Source organism: Phascolarctos cinereus, unplaced genomic scaffold, assembly GCF_003287225.1.
Source record: "Phascolarctos cinereus isolate Bilbo 61053 unplaced genomic scaffold, phaCin_HiC Scaffold_3;HRSCAF=262, whole genome shotgun sequence".
NCBI classification, from domain to species: Eukaryota; Metazoa; Chordata; class Mammalia; order Diprotodontia; family Phascolarctidae; genus Phascolarctos; species Phascolarctos cinereus.
Genome location: NW_027555736.1, coordinates 97240118 through 97257825, shown reverse-complemented (window position 1 = coordinate 97257825; position 17708 = coordinate 97240118). Strand labels below are relative to the sequence as shown.

At 42.5% G+C, this 17708-nt stretch overlaps 1 long non-coding RNA gene across 1 annotated transcript in view; it reads left to right on the top strand.

The window, feature by feature from the left end:
* The first annotated feature begins 1562 nt into the window (after window positions 1-1562).
* LOC110209617 (uncharacterized) overlaps window positions 1563-17708 on the top strand; it is a 42823-nt gene continuing 26677 nt past the window's right edge. Inside the window, exon 1 of the long non-coding RNA XR_002324868.2 lies at window positions 1563-1647. This is a non-coding gene — a long non-coding RNA (uncharacterized LOC110209617). The remainder of the gene's footprint in view (window positions 1648-17708) is intronic.

Sequence of the window (17708 nt, the reverse complement as noted above, 5' to 3'; positions counted from 1 at the left end):
CAGATACAACCCAGAAAATTCTGTAGTTCCAGCGGACCCCTCTAGAATCATACTCACTGGTTTCTTCTATATTGCTGCTCAGCACACTCTAATTCGCTCACCTTTTAGATTAGCACATTGCTTATTTTCTCACATCTGGAAATGCTTTGAGTAACATGAGGAAGGAAATGTTAAAATTATATGGAGAATAAACACCTTGTGGATTTGGGGGTTGTGATGTAAAATAGAAATATCCTTAACTGAGAATCTCAACAGATACTGTTCTGCTGGGCCTTCTTTTTCCCATGGTTTTGCTCCTTTTGGTCATGCATACAAACCTCTCATCTAATTAACATATGAAAAGAAGGTAAGGGGGAAGAGAAGTTTGTAAACCCACACTTTTAGGATCTAACATTACAGCGGGAGGGGACTTTTGGAGCCACTAGCCCAATCTCCTTATTTACCTGTTAGGGAATTGAGAAAGATAGAAGTTAAGTGACTTGCTCAGGGCTGCACAAGTATTTGAGGTAGGTTTGGAACTCAAGTCTTCCTGGCTTCCATTTCAACATTGCCTCTATTTGTCTCTCTCTCTCTTTTTTTTTTTTGCTTTTTTTGCAGGACAATTGGGGTTAAGTGACTTGCCCAGGGTCACACAACTAGTATTTTTATTTTTTATTTTTTATTTTGTTTAACAAAACTTGTGTCTGTATGTGTGAGTATATATATATATATGTGTGTGTGTGTGTGTGTGTGTGTGTGTGTGTGTGTATGTATATACACATACATATACATACACACATACATATATATGTATATACACTATTATTATTATTATTAACAAAGCTTGTGTGGCACTGGCATCGTCTTCAAGGATAAACCATTCCAGGAGAATTGTGGTGAATCATTTCTATCCAAAAGAGACAGACTAGACTTATGATTTCCTCAATGTCGGTTGGTCGGTTGTTGGCCTTCGCTCTCAAAGAGGGCCAAAATGGCGTCACTATGTTGGGGTCAAGGTACAACGTGTACACCTGTAGCTAATTAGGCCAGTGTGAGCTTGGAAGGCTCTACCACAGGTTGGGCACAAATAGGCTATGTGAACATTTGGGGTGAATTCTCTAAATTTGCCCATCAAGCTGGACATTCTTATGCCAGTGTCTCCCATGTGTCACACAATCAGTTCCAAAGTTCTTCAGAGAGACCTTGAGAGTGTCCTTGTATTGCTTCTTCTGACTACCATGTGAGTGCTTGCCCTGTTCTCTGTAAAATAGTCTTTTAGGCAAGCGTACATTTGACGTTTGAACAATGTGGCCAGCCCATTGGAGTTTCACTCTCTGCAGTAGAGTTTGAACACTTGGCAGTTTAGTTTGAGAAAGGACCTCAGTGTCTGGTACCTTATCCTGCCAGGTGACCTTCAGAATCTTCCTAAGACAATTCAAATAGAAGCGACTCATTTTCCTGGCATGGTGCTGCTAGACTACAAGTTTCACGGGCATACGACAATGAGGCCAGCACAGCGGCTCGGTAGACATTCAGTTTGGTAGTCAGTCTAATACCTCTTCTCTTCCACACTTTCCTTCAGAGTTTTCCAAACACTGGGCTAGCTCTGGCAATGCATGCGTTAACCTCATTATCACTGTGTACATCCCTGGAAAGTGCATAAGCAAGGTAAGTCAACTTATCCACTCCATTTGCTATAACCAATGCTTCCACGTGGGGAGAGTGTGGTGTTTTCTTGTTAATTGTTAGGCCAAAATTAACACAAGTATCAGAGAATTGATTCACACTTTGTTGCATCTCAGCTTCAGAGGGTGCATTGAGTGCATAATTATCTGCAAACAAAAAATCGGGCACCAACGCTCCCTCCATTTCCTCATTGTAAAGAACTGCTAGCTGAGGAAATGCCCTCTGCCACCATAGCCTGGCACCTTCTCTGCAGTATATGGTCTTAGTGATCTTTCCAGAGCATCGTGAGATTAAGTGAGTTGGTCTTATGACTCATAGCCACTATGTAGGCAGGATCTGAATCTGGTTTTGAAATCAGCTCTCTATCTTCTCCCTGTACCATGCTGTCCCTCTTCAATAAATACTATGTTTAAATAGGTGGAAGGATTTGGCATATGCTACAGTCCGCCAGCCAAGACAAATTCTCTTAACCGATGTTTTTTCCCTCTGAAAATTCCCCTAGGAATTAATACTTGTGCTGTACTAAATGATTGTTATTATTTAGTTAAGCTTTGTACCTTGCTTATTTCCAAAAGGACTTGAGGCAGCTTAAAGATAAAATCACTGTGTAAGATAAGGCATGGTGAGATAAAACAGAACAGAGATTGTCCGAAAGAAGCAAGGGTAGATCCTCTGAGGCTAAGCAGATCACAATACTTGGGTGATGAATTTGGCTCTGTGTTTTCTGGCAATAAAGGGACATGTGTTGGGTTTCCACGTTGCTTTTCTGATAACCCAAAGCGTGCATATTCATCTGAATGAAACATCTGGTTATTGTGGCTGAAGAAAGAAAAATCTTCATCCTGGTAGCCAAAACCAACAGATTGTCCCTGGACAGCTAGCAGCTTCACATCTGAGGACTGAGATGTGGGAGGATTTGGGCCTATTATTTCATAGGTGTAGGAAACCCCCACAATCCAATATGGAAACTATCCCCTACAAATACAAATCAGCCATTTGTCCATAATATATAGGCTTAGAGGGTTTCTTGGTACTGAGCCACTGTGATACAGCTTGTGTATATCTGAGGCAGGTTTTCCTCTAAGACTGGTCCTCTATCTGATAAACCAGTTCTCTTCTGGATTGCTTCCCTGCTTATAGGAGGTAGGATAATAAAGTGGAAAGAGCCTTGGATTTGGAGTTGGGGGCCTTGGGTTCAAATATCAACTTTGTTACTTCTTAACCTATATGATGCTGCCCAGATCATTGAACCTCCCAGGGCCTCCATTTTCTCACCTGTAAAATGAAGGGATGGGATGAGAAGGTCCACAAATTACCTCCCAGCTCCAGATTCATGAACCTATTAACTTAATTGATATTATTATTCCTTTTTCTGTGATGTGAGGGAGGAGATAATACAGAGCTGACCCTGAGAATCCATAGCGCTTATTCAAACAGGTGTGGCTCCGTAGAAACGGACTTGGTGATTTTCACTATGTCAGTAAGTAGACAATATACGGAGCCCATATTCATGGACCCTTAAGATAGGCTGCAGACAAACAAGAGGGAGAAACTTCAATGCTTGGGCCTAGATGTCACCATCTGTGGGTGACATGTACTCCAAAGCAGTCCCTGAAAGACTCGTCTCTGCTATCCCACGTTTACAAGGATTAAAGGAAAATAGCTTAACAACCATCCTCCTGCCTTTCAGCCTGTGATCATAGCTGTTCCTTTGGTCTGGGAGCCTTCAGACTCACTGGCTGTGTGACCTTGGGCAAGTCACTTCCCCCCTGGGCCTCCGTTTCCTCATCTGTAAAGTGAAGGGGTGGGACAAGATGATCTCTTAGGTCCCTTACAGTACTCCGGAGCTATGATTCTAGGATCAAACCACAGGGAAGTAATGGGAGAGCAATTAAAGAAGCGACTACAAGAGGAGGCCTGCCCTTGCCCCATTTCAGCTTTGTTTCCTTGGGCTGCTTTCATGTCATTGTATGGAAGACACACAATGTCCTCCCCACACCTCCCTTCTTCCATTGTCCCCCATCTGCAATCCAGGCCTGATTCTCCATTCATAAACTCTGCTGTAATGGGCAACATCCCACATCTCTTCAAGCGAGCCTCCGACTATAAAGGCCGAATTAACAGCTCTGCTTCACACGTTTCTTTCACTCACCCACACGCCTTGACTTTCTCTCTACCCCTTCTTGTCTGGCCTACTGAGTTTTGAAATCTTATCTCCTGGGGTCTCCTCTCCTTTCCCTCCCTTCCTCCCTGCCCCTCCCCTCTCTTTCTCCCCTCCTAAACTATGCACCTGAACGAAACACTCAAATCCCTTCAATGGGAAGCATAAACCATGCTCATTAGCCCAGGCTAGTGTGATCAGCAGAGACCCTAATCCTTCCACCATCAAATGGAAAGCCTTCCTTAGTTGTTCTGGGGGTGATGTCAATTCTTATTCATGGGCCCTTGAGCTGTAGGGCAGCTTCTAGTCAGGGCAAAATAAAACTGGCTAACCCAAGTGCTAGCAAAGGGGATGACAGGAACAGTGAGGCAGTGACTTGGGGTGGGGGAGGACAGCCTGGGCATAAGGATTGTGGTGCACAGCTATAGCCTCCTTGTTTTGGCCCCCCCCTGCCTTTCCCCCTATCATCAGCATACAGCATGTGGAAGGTTAACTTACAGTGGCATTTACAGTATGCAGCCCAGATGTTGCTGCCACTCTCCGATTGGCCCACAGACAATTAGTTCCGTTAGTGATAAAGGTTTTACGTGGAAATGTTGGGGGGAGGTACACAGTGAGTCAAGAAGAGGCCTGGGGTTACCCAAAGGCCAGCTATAACCCCAGATAGCTCATCTTACACTTCTGCGTGTTTCTGTTTGAGAACAGGGAGAAAATCCATCCTCCAGGGTTGGAAATGTCATTTTTTGTTTGCCAGGTGCCCCTTAGCATTGCAATGTGAGCAGGGCCTGGAAATGATCCCTGGGCCCCCTGGGGTTGAAGAGGAGGGGGAGAGGAAATGCTATGTGGGGCCTATTAACTCTCAGGCAGGTGAAGAGGCAGCCAGCACTGTTTGGGTGCAGACAGATGTAGGGCAGCAGCAGGCAAGCAGAAATAATAGAGACTGGGTAAATTAATATTAGGGGCTAAGGCATTTGGGTCCAATCACTAAAGTGTGGCCATGTTACAGATCCTCTCATCACCCATCATCTTTCCAACTAGGGCTAGGATGTGTGCTCTGATGGATGGAAATTGCCAGATATTTTCTATTATATTCCCAACCTCTAAAGTCCTACAGGTTTTCTCCATTTTAACTACATTTCTTCTCAAGGAGATAGTGAAGAGCAAAGCCCTAGACGTGGAGTCAGGAAGCAGGGGGTTGTGGGCTGGCTCAGTTGTTTATGAGCCATGTTATCTTGAACATCTGGTCCTTAGTTTCCTCATCTGTAAAATGGAGATAATAATATTTATGCTACACACCCCGTAGGGCTATTGTGCAGATAATGTGTAATAATGTATGTAAATGAGATAACATATGTAAGGTGTCACAGGGAAGTCCTGCCATATAAATCTAATATAGCCTAATGTTGGTGAAATCTGATTCCATGGAGAGGAAATAGGGAGACTGTCATTCTCTGGTATTCATTCCTCTACCCTTACCTCTTCATTAGATACACTCAGGAATATCATTGGGAATGGTTTTGAATTCAAGTCCTGATCTTCAAGCGTCCCCATTGAGTGAGAATGAGTTTTGTTACCTAAATAAGACAGCAGGAATAGATTTGTCAACTTAGTGCAACCAACTCCATTTTAAGGCTCCATTTTATGATTGAGCTGTTTTGAATAAGTTGTTTTTCAATAATAAGATAAACACAGTAATTTTCACTCCACTCCACTATTTGTAGCACCGGTAGAGCTGTGTTTGTTTCTAGTATTCTTCACCCTGCCTTTCAGTGTTTCTTCCATCCTCATGTATTTATTGGATTGGCCGTCCAGCCTTCTTCTCCCCCTCCTCCCCACAGTTACCCCATACCCACATAATGGGGACATACCCCCCCATATCGGTAAGTAAAGGGGATATCTACTCCAAGCAGGTGAAGACTTCCCTCAGTGGAATGGGAGGATAGGAACAATTTATTCCAATGGCCATAAAGGCAGGTGAAGCAGGTGCCAAGGAGCAACTAGGGCTTGGTCAGACATTGAAGATGCCAAGGTCATCTACTGCATCTCTACCATTGCCAATTGTCCTGACTTTTGTCTTGCCACTGGGCTTCGATGACTCTGGGAGAGAGAGTTAAGGTGATGACTTTGTGCACCTCTGCCTCACTTAAATCCAATTCATGCTTGAATCAAGATATCACCCTGTCATGTCATTAGTCTGAAAATGAAGGACAAACAACAACACCATGTTGGATATCTTCTCTTCACTCCCCTCATTTCAGACTGTAGCTGTCCTCTGTCCATCCCATCAGGTCCTTGCTAGCTAGGTAATCAACCGAGCTACCTCAAGTCAAGGTGTTAAGATTTGACTCAAAGGGTTAGAGGGACTGATGGTGAAAATTTCAGAAATTAAGCAGGATGCTATCAGGACATTTTTTTGGAAAGGGGCAGAGAGGAGCTGACTTTTAGCCCCAGTTAAAGCCAACTCACAGGGCACAGCCTGTGACTTCTCTGCCTAGCCGACCAGGACCTTCATGGTGTGGCATTTATAGACACAAGACTTTTCTGACAAAAGCATAAAGAAAAATCTGAAATCAGAAAACACAAGCTCCTGCCCACAAAACATTAAGCAAGAAGGGGCCATGTCGAACAGTGGAAAGAACTACTATGATGGAGAATCAAGAGACTGCTTCTCTTCCTGGCTTTACCACTTAGTTGCTGGGAGACCTTGGCAAAAATCACTTTCTGACTCGGAGCCTTTTTCCTCATTTGTAACATAAAGGGGTTGGACTAACAGATCTGTAGTGTCTAAAACTATTCAAGTGAGGAAGAAACATTTGGGTGGCATTTATGCCTCCTTCACATCACGGAGACACCCTGGAATCCAGCAGCTGCTGTGTGACCTCACTTAGCAATCCTAGTGAGCTTCTGGTGAAGTACAGGCTGCCGGCCGATGGGACACCCAAACAATCGGCCAATTCAACAAAAGACCACCTAGCCCCTCCCTGACCAATTCGGTGAAAAAGTGATCGAAGAAGCAACCCCCCAAACCAAATATAAACTGGTTGCCCTGTTGTTAGAACTAGAAAAGATCTAACAGGTCTCATGTTATGCATGAAGTAACAGAGGCTCACAAATATTAGTAATAATAATACTAGCAGGAGTATTTCAGGGATCTGGGCTTTCCTCAGGGTAATTATTCCTTCCACCTGTGCAGATTTCCACCTACCTACTGCTTAGCTGGTCTTCAAGAGTTGTTGAAAAAATTTATCACCCTCAGACCAACCTGATGATAATTCTCTAGAAACACAGCAATCATTTATTAATTATCTATAGTGTGCCAGGCACTGGGAATTTTTTTTTAATGTTTTCATTAATGTATGAAGCCCTGAGCGAAAGACTCTGTTTATCAAGGCAGAGCAATGTCTTCTGGTCTTGGAGGAGTGCCTGAAGAGCAAATGACTTGCTCAAGGTCACATAGTCAGTATGTATCAGAAGTGGGACTTTACCCCAGATCTTCCTTACCCTGAGGACAGCTTTCCAACCTACTAGCCTTATTGCTTCTAATTATTGGGGGTATAAAGAAGCTTAAATTCTAACTGAGAATCAATCAATCAATCAAAGAACATTTATTAAGTGTGTACTATGTCCTAGGCACTGATCCAGGAACGGGGGATACAAATACAAAGAATGAAATAATCCCTACCCTCACAGAGCTTATATTCTAATGGTGAAGCTAGAGCCTGCCAGCGTTTGGGCTATTATCAGTTGTCTGATTCCCTGGCATGCCTCTTCTCACGAGGAAGATAAAAGTTTCCAGTCAGACCTAGAGTCTGCTCCTCTGCCCTATACTCAAAGCTTTTCCAGGTTGATAACTGCCTGAGCACACCCAGCCTTTGAGAATCCAAGGTCACTTCTTTCACCATGGGAAAGAGTTTGAGAAGGACTTTGGTGGAGACAAGATATAGCTCACATTTATCTAGTGGTTCATGATACGTTTTCCTCCTGTGCCCAGCTGGTTGACGCAGGGCTGAGATTCAAACACAAGGCTTATGACTCCAAGGCCATAACCCTTTCAACTGAATCAAGGTACAATGTTTTGGTGGCAGAAATGGATGTATTGAAGTATTTGGGTGAAACAACTCATTGTTTTTCTTACTGCCTATTTTGACTTCATTATAGGCAGTCAGAGGGTCTTAGAATCATCAGCTAGTAGGGACCTTAGCTAGTCCAGCCACCTCATCTTTAAAAAAAAATCAACCAAATTTCGTGTTATCTCCCTCCCACCCGCAACACTGACAATAGAATAAAATAAAGAAAAAAGAAAAGCCTTGTAATACACATGTGTAAGTTAAGCAAAACAAACCCCTGCATTAGCCCTACCTAAAAAATAAATGTCTCATTCTTCTTGCTGAGTCCATCAATTCTATATCAGGAATTGAGTGTAATATTTCATCGCTTATCCTCTGAAATCATGGTTGTTCATTGTATTGATCAGAGTTCTTACAGCTTTTAAAACCAACCCCGTCATCTTACAGGTGTGGAAACTGAAGCCCTGAGAAGTTAGGTGATACGTCCTAGATCAAACAAGGAGTAAATTGGGATCTGAACTCAGGTCCTGTGGCTCCAAATTCAGTAATCTTTTCACTGTACCACACTTCTCCAATTGGTTAGAAAAAAGGGAGAGGTTGACAAAATCAAAATCAAAGACTTTCAAAAATTATCTAGAACTGAATTACTTTGCTTTAAAATGAATTTTGTCCAATGAATTGAGCATTTGGGATTCCTTAGGGATTGCAGCCCATCCTGCAGGATTTTCTTCTGGAAGACTGCCTCTGTTCAGTCCTGCAGATGTCAGGGTGGAGCACAGGGGTGCCATCTACCACTCTCCTTCTTAGTATAAATGATGACAATCAAAGCTTTGTTCTCTTCCCTAGCACCTCCCCCCTCCCTCCCCCAACACTTCTCACAGCCTCTGCAGACATTGGGTGGTCAGAAGAGGTTTAAAATGTCAAACACATTTTACAGCCCCTGTTTTTCAAATGAGAGGGAGGCCCCTTAGCTCAATTTACAGTGATCACAGTTATGTCTTTAAGAGGCTTGCTATGAAAAGCTTCTGGGACAATAGCCTGGTATTTATTTATTTCCACCCATGCTGAAAATATTGAATATACTTGAATATAGAGTTAATGATCTTCTAAGAGAGGGGGCATTGGGATTTTTCAGAGCAATCATCTGAGGCACCCAAGACAGGGAATATTAATATGTTTCTAAGGACAGTGTCAAAGCAAAGATGACCAAGTGGGAGGTCAGGCAGTGATGCCCAGACTCCTGCTGTAAGCCATTGAGTCAGTGATGACCTTCTATGACCTTCTAAAACACTCAGAAAATCATGCACTTATGCCGGTCCTCACAAGCACAGTGAAATAGATTAATTGGGGCCAGGAAACACGTGGCCCTGAAGTCATTTAAGGCTGTTTGTGCTATCTAGATAATTGTCGTCCTTTCCTACTTCACGCATGTGGATAGAGACCAGTTTTATGCTGTGCTAACACAACCTTAAAAGCGTTGATTTCAACACAGGGAAAATGTCATGCTTTAAAAGTAGTGTAATGGGTTGTAGACCCATGAAGTAAGATGGACCAGAGGCAGAATATTTACTTTTATCACGTCTACATGAAGAACAGGCCTGGACTGCCTCAAGTAACCAGTCTCTTCTGCCAAACAACCTTTTGACTTTCTCTCTGTCTCTGTCTCTCTTTGTCTCTTTCTCTCTGTCGTTGTCTCTTTATCTCCGTCTGTCTCTGTCTCTCTCTCTCTGTCCTGTCTCTTCAGCCAGAATAGCCAGTTATTTTAGTATTATGTAGTATTTTCCTGGAAAATTTCATTCATTCATCCATTCGTCATTCATTCAATTAATATCTGTTGAATACTTTTTTAGGGGCAGCTAGGTGGTACAATGCTGGGGCTGGAGTCATGACCTCAGATACTTACTAGCTGTGTGACCCTGGGCAAGTCACTTAACTCTGTTTGCCCCCAGTTTCCTCATCTGTAAAATGAACTGGAGATGGAAATGCCAAACACTCCAATATCTTTGCCAAGAAAACCTTAAATGGGGTCCCAAAGAGTTGCACACACTGAACGGCAATGGAATGCTTTTTGGTCCACATCTGTTTCATGGGTTTGGGGAACTTTCAGTATGAAAAATTCCCCCACCAACATAACTTGGCAACTTCTCTGAAATTTATAGTCTTAGAGAGTCACCCAAGAGGTCAACGGACTTGCCCAAAGCCCCCAAGCTCCTTTGTACCAATTAAGGCTTTCTTATTCCAAAGCTGGCCTTTTAACCACTACTCTATTCTGTCCTCTCTAAGCACCCATTAGTCAATGTGATGAGCATTTATTAAATATCTATTGTTTGCAGAGCATTGTGCTAGGCACTTAGTAAGGTATAAACAATATTAAGTGCTGTACTTCTAGGTATCTGGGGAGAGTGAAAGGCAAATATGATACAGTCACTGCCCTCAAGGAGCTTACAAGGACTATGTGGTGTTTTTCAGAAATAACTTCTCTCTCATTTCCCTCTTACTTTCCTCTGTTTCTCTCTTCTCTTTCTCCTTTCCCTTTCTCTTCTCTCTTTCTTTCTCTTCTTGCTCTTCTCCCCCTCTCTCTTCCTTGCATCTTACTCAAAGCATACATAATCTTCATTCTCATCTTTTCTCCACCAAGTCCTACACAATGCATTTCCCTTGGGACCTTTCCTACTCAGGTAACTCAGATCTCATCAGGACAGGGCTGTGGTTAAGAGCTCTGATACTGGGATCCTCATATCTGACAATAGCAAAGAAATGGTTATCTATGAAATGCACCCATTTTGGATTATTGGAGACCCCAAGCACACCCAGAAAGGTGCCATTTTGTCTCCTCTTATAGGAGCAATAGAAGCAGTATACTGAGGCTTCAGAAACAGATCCCTCAATTCTCACGGTCACTTTGTTTCCTGTAGGTAAATCCAGACACAGGCTTACCTCCATTGATTTCTGTGGGTTTCCCCAGTCCTCTTGCTTTTGTTTTATCTAGGCTAGCCAAGCCCACCACTGGCATGACCTCCTATAATAGAGAGTTGACACTCTTCAGCTAAGTAGATACATCTGATGTTTAACTTCCTTTTTCTCCTAGGTGCCCCTAAATCCCCACTGCTGTATCTCTTTCAGGGGAGATTCTTAGGGCACTGTCATTTCTGAATTGCTGGCAAATAAATTTAAAATTCTTGATAGCAATGCTTTACTTTTAAATATAAAACCAGTGCTTTTCAAAAGCCCCCTGAAGTGCCAAGAACATGCTCTGACTATAGAGATGGAAACATTTTATCCCAGCAATTCTTAAACAGAGAAACACCCAATTGATTCAGCAGCAGAAGTGTGAAATCATTTACACATTGAACAGCCAAGCAAGGCCATAATGCCGCTGTTCCTAAAGTGCCCAAGCCTGAAAACAAGCTCAGCTTGCTATTTATAATAATTTCCCACCCTCTCAATAGGCAAACACCGCATTTGTCAAAATCTTATGCTGATGCTTTCAGATTTAGTTCATTAGTTCTCATTGTGCTGGTGGGGAAGGGCACCAAACAGCCTCCCAGACTTTATATTAATTGTATGTCAGCAACCCTGTAGAAATGCACACTTCAGCTGCCAGATCCTTACATCCAAAATGTCTTGGGGATCCACAGCCAAGCCATTGACTAGCAGGTTTGGTTCATGCCTCTAATTTTTTTTTTTGCCACCCTCTGGACTGAAATCATAGAAACCTAGACTAATATTAGAAGCGGGAAGGAACTTATGGGTCATCTAGCTTAACCTCATCATTTTGCAGATGAGGAAACTGAGGCCTAGATAGATGAAATCACCTGCCCAATGTTACTCAGCAAAGTTGATTAGCTCCAAAGGGAGAGAGAATGGGTCAATAAGAACCAGAGCACCATTTGGTGCTTTCTTGAAGGAAGTGGCCCATGGGCCATGGAATATTTTGGCTGGGTAAGAGGCTCTGTGAAATATTTACATTGTACCCCTTCTTCCATGCCCCCCAAATCGCAGAAACATAGAATGCTAGAGCTAGATGGGGCTTGAAAAAATCCTATGATGGAGAGAGAAACTGAAGCCCAGAGTCTAACTGATTTGCCCAACGTCACATAGCTAATGGGTAGCCTGTCTCACCTGACTTAGACTGAAGCCAAGAACAGGGGTTGGGCCAGAAGGGAGAGGAAGTCTTGCCACTGTTTTCTTTCAATGAGTCCTGACACTTAAGTCAAGAGGGCTTGTGGAAAACACACACAAAAAAAGTCCCTAAGCAGAGGAGACAATGTCTAAGGGGCTTGTTTACAAAGTGGAGTGGGGAAGACATGAACCAGATAACAATTTCTAAGCCCTGGCAGGGAAATCAGTGAGATTAGTAAACTGATAGGCACATTAGAATACGCAGCTAGATGCCTCAGTGGATAGAGTGACAGGCCTGGAGTCAGGAAGACCTGAGTTCAAATGTGACCTCAAACAGTTACTAGATGTGTGACTTTGACAAATCATTTAACCCCTGTTTGTCTCATTTTCTTCATCTGTAAAATGAGCTGGAGAAGGAAATGGCAAACCACTCGAGTATCTTTGCCAAGAGTCACGAAGAGTTGGATATGACTGAATGATTGAACAACAAGAAAACCATTAAAACAGGGCTGCCTGGCTTCCATACCCAAACAGTCACTTATTTTGCTCAGTGATTAGAGTGCCCCTATTAAGACCAGAACATGAGACTGTCTCTGCTTCCACATGGCTTCCACTCTTCTTTCTTCCAAATGGAAGGGAACTATATTTCTAGAGAAGGCATGGGCACTGGAATGCCAGCTCCTCTGACATCTAATCTCATGTTCTTTCTGCTATATCCCACTGCATCTCAAACAAAGAACATTTAGTGGAGTTTCTCACCTGGACAAAGAGCCATTACTATGGATCCATTTTCTCTCCTTCATTCACTAATCCATGCATTCATTCAGTCAACAATGATTCACTAAGTGACACTAGTTGCTTGAGGGGTAGGAGATCAGAATCAGAGAAAACATGGACCCTCTTCTCATGGTACTTAGAGTTTAATAAGGGACGAAGACACAAAGAAAGACAATTTCAATTTATAGTATCATATGGTAAGTTCATTGGAAGTCTACAAAGTGCCAAAGGTCTGTGGGAAGCCCGGGGCTGCTTTCTCAATGAGATTAACATGAGGATGGAAATACACTTTAATAGTCAAAAAATTTTATACCATCATTTGATACTTTAAGAGCCAAAAAGGTGTAACCCTATCCTTTAATATTTCACAGGGTGGGCTAGAACTTGGTCCATCTGGATGGTTGTGGGGGCCCTAATAGCTCACATTTTTATAGTACTTCAAGGTTTTATAAATATATATTTATATTTATAAAAGATATTTATATATATTATATATAAATATAAAAATTATAATAATGATAACAGTAACAACAACATTAATAGCAGCTAGCATAAGTATAGAGCTTTAGTTTGCATAGCTCTCTTTACATTTGTTATCTCATTTAATATTCACAACTCTATGAGATAGATGCTAGTATTATATCTCCATTTTACACATTAGGAGACTAAGGTCAGGTGAGCACAGAGTCCAAGACAGTATTTGAACTCACGTCTTCTTGACTCCAAGTCCATCACTATCCACTATACCTCTCTACAGAGAATACCTTTGTGTTTGCAATCTCAAAGCCCATTATCTGTCCTGATCAGACTCCCAAGCTCCCTTTTTCATCACTCCCTGCCCACTTTGATGATCATTTTTATGATGGGCACACAAAGGAACAGACAGCTTCATGCTAATGAGCCCATGGCACTGGGCATAGAAATCAGAACACCATTTTAGAATACTAAAACAAGGCATGTTTCCAAATGTCTTAGAAATTTCCCCAACTCCCTACCAATTCGTGCCTGTGCAGCTGCTTTCCCCTTCCTTCAGCTGTAATGAGGACAGGTCCTTATCAGTTTGAGTGCAAGCTGCCTTAATTAGACCCAGATACTCTATCTTTAGTTCAGTCTCACATCAAGGCTGGAGTTATAATTGCAGGTGACGCATTTGTGAGTCTCATTGTCGTGAAGAACAGGGCTGCCAGCAGGCTATCCTCCTGGTTCCGGGATTATTGAAAAGCAATTTGTAGGGTAGGTCTATAGGGGAAGAGGAGTTCACCTTACTCTGCCTGGAAAAAACTACAGTAGTGATAGGTTGAGGTCTTAGAAACAGAACGTGTTTAACAAGGGACATGTTAAAAAAAAAAGTTAATCATATTAATTTAGCAACAGACGTCAACAGCTGCATATCGAATGCACATCTGGTAGAGACAACTTTTCACCCTTGTGACCGGTGGCTGTTACAAAGGGCTGCTTTGGTACGTGGGGGGGATATTACTACTTATTCAGAGCTGTATATGGGTCTGAGGATTGGTTTGACAGGCTCAGGATGGGTTATCAGCCCAGCTCAGGTTGGTCGACATGATCTCCCCAGGCATCCACCTGAAGTCTTCCTGATTTTCTGGAGAAGGAGGTTTGAGGCTATGCAAATTGTTTATCAAGAGTACCTTAATTTCATTGCAAGGTCAAAGTCAAAGATTGTGTGGAGTGCCCTCCCCTGTGACAACATATGCTGTTGCCTATTCCTCAGTTTCCCTAACAAAAACAGAATGTTTCTCTTACATTTTAAAAAGTTGTCAGATGGAAAAGGGAGTAGACAGATTCTGTTTGGTCTCAAAGAGTAGAATTAGGACCAATAAGTGAAAGTTAGACAGAAATAGATTTTGTCTCAAAATAAGGAAAAAACTTCCTAGATGAGAACTCTCCAAAAGTGGGTGGTTCTAATCGTTTAAGATCCCGCCATTGAGAGGTAGTGATTTCCTATCACTTAGAAATGTTCTAACCGATCTTTTGCCCAGATGTAGTGGAAAGGATTCTTGCTTCAAGGAGATGTTGTATCAGGTAAACTCTGGGTCGCCCAGAGTCTATGATTATGTGATCATATTCTTCCAAAGACTTTTGAGCAAGGTGAATAAAAACCAATGTCTGAAAGACCAGGAGGGACCCATTCGAGATTTACAAAAAGAGCACTTTTCCAAATCACAAGGTCTAAAAAATTCTGAGCAGAGCAACGTTATGATGTACTATTAATAATGTCAATCTATCCATTTCCTGTATGAATGTCTTCACAATTTTTTTCTTTTCTTTCTCCTCTCCTTTTATCTTTCTCTTCTCTTCTCCTCCCTCCCTCTCTCATTCTGTCTCTCTGTCTCTCTGTTCTCTGTTTCTCTCTCATTATGCTTATCTTAGAAGAAAGTATTGTAATGAGTGAAAGATATGGTCAAAATGCATGGTTCGTAGATGTTTCCCTGAGTTTTTGGTTAGCCATAAGTAGGACTAAGCAAGATCATTGCGGTTTTTCCCCTGACCTGATTTGAAATATTTTGTGCTAAATTAGGAACTATGAGTCAGATCTCCCAGAAAATGTTCAGAAATGCATAACAGGAAACAATGAAGAAGATAGATTTCTATAGCTTCCCTTCACCCCCACTCCTATACATTCACAATGGTTCTAAAAAACAAGAGGTCTTCAAAGGGGATAGTACCACCCACTTGAACAATTGGGTTTAGTAGAAGTCAGTTTTATTTAGTTCAGTAGAAAAGAAAAAGCTGACAAACTGGTCCAGCAACAATCAAGTTCAGATGGCTGCATTTTCTACTGCCCCACTAATTGGCATCGTACTGACACAGCATGGATGCTTTTGACTGTTCGATCGAGATGAATCTCTTGTTCAGTGAAATTGTCCCATTTTCAAAGACTTTAGGATTGGGGAGAGGTAAGGCCATTTAGGCATCAAGGACATACAATCCACCCCCACCACACTATTGCTAACCACATCCACTTGCCAATCAAATTAGTTCATATAATTTAAATTACTTTCCTGCCGTATCCAAGGGCAGAAAGCCATTGGGCAGAACGATGATGACCAGTGAAATTTCAATATTAAAAAATTAACCTTTTAAAAAAAATTTATTGGAAATGCAGTTGGTTCCAGTGGGCTTAGACGCTGGACCATACGTATGTGAAAAAAAACCGGAAATAGATGCCCAAGGGACTTCATGACTTGGGACTTGGGAAAAAAATACTCTCCCCTACTGCAGCCTAGGAAGCCAAGTGTCTTTCTGAACATTGCAAATATGCTTGGCTCCACCAGGGATTCTCTATGAACATCAGCTTTGGCAGCAGCTCCTTGTTCATTCTTCGGTCCATCAGGCCAAAGGGAAAGATAGTCAAAGTGGGATGGAGTTGGGTGAGTAAGGGTCACCTGGGAATAACATTGAGAATTCAGTGGAATGACTAGGCTGGTGTTTTCTGACCATGCCCTTAGTTTAGAGAGTTCAACCAGCACTTAATGAACAGCTCTAATTATTTCAGTGTATTGTGGTGAAGTGGCTAGCACACTGGGGTTCAGAGTCAGGAAGACCTCGGTTCAAATCCCTTCTCTGGGGCATATTGTTTATGTGGCCCTAGGGAAGTTACTTAACCTCTCAGTGCTTCCCAGTGACTCTCTTACACTTTAAGTTGCAAAATAGTTGCCAGTTGGCACCAACAGGAAATATTTTCTCACCTAGAATTCTCTATACCCGTGAAATCGTAGGAATAAGCCAAAAAAAAAGTGGAGATAAAGAAAAAATGAATAATCTCTGCCCCTAAGGAACTTAATTAGGGGGAAAATGTGTCCCTAGACAAGTAAATACAAAATATATCCTAAGTAGTTTCAGAGAGTTGTACTAATGATGCGGAGAATCAGTAAAGGCTTCCTGTCGGAGGTGCCTTTTAAATGGGGCCTTGAAGAGTACTAGGGATTCCAAGAAGCAGAGGCAGGGAGAAGATAGAGACTGGAGATGGAACATCATGTAGAAGGACCAGCAAATAGGCCAGTTTGACTTCAGACGTTTCCTGGTGGTTGTCCCTGCTACCACTGCACTGTAAGTACACCAAGGCATTTGGGGATGGCCAAGTCTGGGTGGAAAGATTTCTCACGACCCCTGTGAGGTGTCTGGTGAGACATGAAGAAGCCAATGAAGATTTCAGTGTGTCCATAGCAGCAAGAGGTACCTCGTATCATCAGAGTGCTTTCTTATGTCGCCTCAGTGTAATGGCAAGGGAAGACAAGGATCTAGCCAACGTCCTCTAGTATAATAACCCATAAAAACCATTGCTGGCTGACCCAATGACTCCAGAGAATTTGCACCACCAGTGATCTCCTCCCCTCATTTTTATGTGCCCCATGGCTATTTCTGGGACTCAACTAATCCAAAATTCCCGTAAGGTCTTGGCTCTTCTTCCCACGTCCATCTGTATCCTCCTGGCTACAGCTTGCCTCCTCATTTTTGATGAGCACTTCTAGTTATGAAGATCTGGTTCTGTGGAAAGAATGCTTTGTGTATCAGAGGACCTGTATGACCTCGGGCAAATAATTTAATTTTTCTGGACTCAGTTTCCTAAAAAAGAGTGTTAGACCAGATGACCACTGAAGTCCCTGGGATGATGTTTGAATTCCTTAGCGTTACAGTCAGCACCCTTCATTGTTTGGCTGTACCCTCCCATTTGAGCCTCAGCTCCTACCCCTCTCTATAAATAGCCAACCAGGCTACTATTTTCCCTCTGAAACTTTTCTGTGTCTGTGCTTTTGCTCATAATTGGCCCCTTCCTGTGAAATATCATCCTTCCTTCTCTTCTTTCCTTCCCAAATCCTACCCAGCTTGAAGGTCCAGCCTCCATTCTTCCTTCTTCCCAGACAACAGCAGCCAAATAGCCGAGCATGGGACTA